The sequence below is a fragment of the Penaeus vannamei genome, chromosome 6 (genome assembly GCF_042767895.1).
Source record: "Penaeus vannamei isolate JL-2024 chromosome 6, ASM4276789v1, whole genome shotgun sequence".
NCBI classification, from domain to species: Eukaryota; Metazoa; Arthropoda; class Malacostraca; order Decapoda; family Penaeidae; genus Penaeus; species Penaeus vannamei.
In genome coordinates, this window is record NC_091554.1 from 43,696,155 (window position 1) to 43,701,154 (window position 5,000).

The window sequence follows — 5,000 nt, forward strand, 5'->3', positions numbered from 1 at the left end:
TTCATTCCAGTTGCTCGCACACTCACTGACTTGCTCACTCGCTTGCTCGCTCGGTCGCTCACTCACTCACTTACTCACTTGCTCACACACTCGCTCGTTCACACATTCACTCTCTCACTTCTCACACACTCGCTTGCTCGCTCACTCACTCACTCACTCACTCACTCACTCACTCACTCACTCACTCACTCACTCACTCACTCACTCACTCACTCACTCACTCACTCACTCACTCACTCACTCACTCGCTCACTCACTCACACAGTCGCTCACTCACTCACTCGCTCACTCACTCACTCACTCACTCACTCACTCACTCACTCACTCACTCACTCACACAGTCGCTCACTCACTCACTCGCTCACTCACTCACTCACTCGCTCACTCACTCACTCACTCACTCACTCACTCACTCACTCACTCACTCACTCACTCACTCACTCACTCACTCACTCACTAACCACTCAACCACCCATTCATTCATTTCTTATGGCAGCATCTTTTTTTCCCAATTTCCTTTAATAAGCAGTCGCGAATTTACGAGTTTGCAGGGATTATTTTACTGTGTAAGAAAACGCAGCTCGAAAGGGACTCTTTTTTACCCGGTAATCTTTTATTCCTCGTGTTATTTTTCCATTTCCTTGGAGCTTTCTCTTCGTTTTCCGTCCGGAGTTCGTCTCGTCGATCTCGCTCTCTGCTCGGCTCTCTTTCCTGTCCCTTTGTCCGCCTCTCACGCCTCTGTTTTTCCCCCTTCTTTCCTTCGCCTTTCTTCTCTGGTCTATTTCTTTCTGTCTCTGTCTTTTCTCTTCTCCTTTCCTCTCGTCTCCTCTCCTCTCCTCTCTTTTCCTGCCCGCTTCCTTTCCATATCCCGTTTTTTTTCTCCATGTCTCTCTTTCACATTCTTTTCCCCTTCCCTCCCCTCCTCCCCTTGCCTCTCTTCCCTCCCCTTCCTTCCTATCCTCAGTCTACTCTCCCATCGCCCTTCTCTCTCCTCCCTTCCCTCTCTATTCCTTCCCCTCCCTCTCTTTTCCCCCTCCATCCTCTCGCCCTCTCTTCCCGCTCCTCCTCCTCCTCCTCCTCTCTCACCTCCTTCTCTTTCCTGTCCATCATCTCCCTCTCTCTTCCCTCCATCCTCTCCCTCTCACTTCCCTTACTCCCATCCTGTCCCTCTCTCTTCCCTCCATCCTCTCCCTCTCTCTTCCCTCCATCCTCTCCCTCTCTCTTCCCTCCATCCTCTCCCTCTCTCTTCCCTCCATCCTCTCCCTCTCTCTTCCCTCCATCCTCTCCCTCTCTCTTTCCTCTCTCTTCCCTCTCTATCCTCTCCCACTCAATCCTCACCATATCTGGAGCTTTCTTTCTCAAATCCCTTTCACCATGTTTGCTTATAATCTCAAACTCGACTGATCTTCTGTATTAACTTTGGAAACTCTCCTTTTGTTATCGTTGGTGTGTGCCTTGGTCTGTCTGTTAGACTGTTTGTAGACTCTCTTTGTCTCTGTTTCTTTCTCTGTCTGTCTCTTTCTCTGTCTGTCTGTCTCTGTCTCTCTCTCTGTCTGTCTGTCTGTCTGTCTGTCTGTCTGTCTGTCTCTCTCTCTTTCCCTCCCTCGCTCCCTCCCTCCCCCCACCTCTCTCTCTCTCTCTCTCTCTCTCTCTCTGTCTCTGTCTCTGTCTCTCTCTCTCTCTCACTCTCTCTCACTCTCTCTCTCTCTTTCTCTCTCTCTCTCTTTCTCTCTCTCTCTCTCCCTCTCTCCCTCTCTCCCTCTCTCCCTCTCCCTCTCCCTCTCCCTCTCCCTCTCCCTCTCCCTCTCCCTCCCCATCCCCTCCCTCCCTCCCTCCCTCCCTCCCTCTGTCTTTCCCTTTCCCGTTCCTTCTCTTTCTTCTTCGCTCTCTTTGCATTTTCTGCCCATACCTTCCATTCTCTCCCTTCCTCTCCCTTCCGTCCGCGCCCGTCCGTCCCTCCGAGGGGCATCGAGGGGCCAGCGCCTCCACCCCCGAGGGCTCCTTGAGGTGGCTGTCTCGGGAAAGAATGCGAGCGGAGTGCGTGACCCGGAATTCATATCGCGGATGATCCGGCGACTTCGGACGTCGATGTCAAGATGCCGGAGCGCCGGTAATTACGATCCCCGGCCTCCCGTCACGTCTATTGTAACCGAGGCTTTTTTTTTCTCTCTCGTGCCTTTTTATTTACTTTGCGTGCTGGGCTCTGGGGCGGGTTGCGTTAGGGCCTGGCGTGAGGGAGGGGTCTCGCGCGGCCTAGGCCTAAGGCCTTCGTTCACGTCGTTAAGGTGATCTGCTTGTTTGGGCGGAGTCCGTGACACGGGACATCGTAATGGGCTTGTCACCCTCGCGTCACGTCACACCCACGGCCCTGTCCCGGTGACGTGGTTAATGGCTCGGGAGGGAGGTCGGGAGGACGCGAGGGAGGGAGAGGGCGTCGAGGTTCGGAAGGCCGGGGATTGAGGAGCATCTGCCCTTCGGTTTAGGAGGTGTTTGTGCGGGGACTGCGAGGGGGACCTCCGAGGACCAGCGCGCATTAACACGCTTCCGCCAGCTTTATGGCATCCTGATTTCCTGCTTTTTTTTTTATCACACGCGCGCGGAAGAACACGTTCCGGCCCGGCGTCACAAACTCCGGACAACTTTAATGAACGCTAACCGGAGAGAGTCGAGAAAACTCCCAGGGTTTTTTCTTTTTCTTTTTCTTTCGGTCCTGCACGCGGCACATACACGCCCCCCCTGACTCCGTTTTTTTCCCCCCGACGTCCTGTAAGCGCCCTGCAAATACGACCTGCCATCGGGGACCTGTTGCCCGAGTCCCCACAATACCCTCTTATACCCCAGGCTCGAAAAGGCGCTGCGGCGGGGGAGATTAAGTGGGGGGAAGACGAGCCACGTAATTGGTAATCGTTACACGGGGAAGCTGATCCAGATGGTCGCCGCGGTGGGTCGGGAAGCGCCTCTGGAAGGACGGAATGGGGGCGTGTGGGTGGGATTTTGAAGGGGGGGGAGGCTTAGGATCGTTAATTTTTCATCATATTTATTGTCTGTTTGTTTGTTTTGAATGCATATATGGGCACGGTTGTTATCGAACTCTCCTTATACACGCTCGCACGTAAAGTCGGTTTGTTCATAGGTTGGCAAGAGACCGTAATGCTAATGCCAATTTTTCCCCTGGAGTCTGATGGCACCGTGGCGATATGAGTGACATCTGCCGCAAATTAGTGGGGGATTGCGCGCGGAAATCGTCGGAGATCCAAGAGAATTAATGGGCGTCTTCGAGTCGAATTTAATTGGAGGCACTTTGAGCTCTAATAAACTCACTAATTAGTTCTTGTCGTTTGGCGGAATTTGCTGCGGAATGGGAAAAAAATAGATGGGGGATAGAGGAGTAGATAATTAGATAGACAAAAAGGTAAGTAGGTAGATATATAGACAGATAGATAGATAGATAAACAGACAGGCAGGCAGACACAGACAGAGACAAACGGATAGACATGCAAACGCAGACAGGCAGAGACACAGACAGACAGAGACGCAGACAGACAGACACAGGCAAACGCAGACAGATAGACAGACAGACACAGGCAAACACAGACAGATAGACAGACAGACACAGAAAGACAAGAAAATGAAGTCACGGGAGTGCAGTGAATTCATTACAGCCTCGGAGCCTTCGTTGCGTGCCTGAAGGGAGGTGGGACTCGGCGCGGTGTGGTCATGATAGTGCGAAATTAAGCATTAATTATGAATTATGTGCTTTATGTGGTCGCCTATATGGCCCTTGCGGATGGTTATCGTAACCTAATATAAGGAGTGGTCGGCCTTAGGTGAGTCTGTGGAATAGCACTATTATGCTGCGGGTCATTAAAGTACCAGCGTGACGAGATCACATTAGTACTTTGGTCCTGTCTGACCTTTTGTCTCGGCTGTCTGGTCTTCCCTTCTCTCTCTCTTTCTCTCGGTCTCTCTCTCTCTCTCTCTCTCTCTCTTTCTTTCTTTCTCTCTCTCTTTCTTTCTTTCTCTCTCTCTTTCTCTCTCTCTCTCTCTCTCTCTCTCTCTCTCTCTCTCGCTCTCGCTCTCGCTATCTCTCTCTCGCTATCTCTCTCTCTCTCTCTCTCTCTCTCTCTCTCTCTCTCTCTCTCTCTTTCACTTTCTCTTTCTCTCCCTCCCTCCCTCCCTCCCTCCCGCTCCCTCCTTTTTCCTTCCTCCCCTCCCTCCCTCCTTCCCTTCCTCTCATGTTATGTATAGGGTTATAGGTCTACGTGTAAATATAACTATATAACAAAGACTAGGGTTATTGGTCTATTTGTAAAGATAACTATATAACAAAATACTATACAGTCAAAAGTAGAAAAAAACAATCACACGATGCCGGATGCCGACAGAGGCAGATAATGAGGCAAAATGATCCCTCTCACACCCACATACCCTCATCCCCTCATCCCCTCGCCGCCGCATCCATCTCTTGCCGCCGCCACCCGCCACCGCCACCCGCCACCGCTACCCGCATGAAGGTGGCAACACAGTAACACGTGGTTTTATGTAAGGGCGAGCCGGAGGAACGGGAGAAGTGATGGGGGTGCGAATAGGGTGAGCTATGCAGGGGCTGTCGGGTTATGAGGGTCGCGTGGGTGGTAGGGAGGGAAGGAGGGAGGGAGGGATGGTTGGGGGTGAGGGGTTGGGGGGGGCTTTTATATGTGAGGATGTTGTTGTTGTTGTTTTTATTGGTGGTGGTGGTGGTATTAATGGTGGTGGTATTGGTGGTGGTGCCGCTGGTGTTGATAGCGGGGGTGGTGGTGTTGGTCTTGGTGTAGGAGTGTTGGTGGTGGGGGGAGGTGGTGTTGATGTTGTTGCTATTGTTGTTGTTTGGTGTTCGTGTTGCTATCGTCGGCGCCGTTAACAAGCAGGTCATAAAAGGGGCGAAAAGGGCGTCCCTTTTATTATTATATGACCCGGGTAGAAGCGGAGGCGACAGCAGTAAGGTGCGAGATTTGCTATCT

The 5,000-nt window shown here is 51.9% G+C and overlaps 1 protein-coding gene across 6 annotated transcripts in view; it reads left to right on the forward strand.

The window, feature by feature from the left end:
* Frl (formin-like protein) overlaps window positions 1-5,000 on the forward strand; it is a 124,859-nt gene that overhangs the window by 99,555 nt on the left and 20,304 nt on the right. The gene's annotated exons all lie outside the window — the stretch shown is intronic.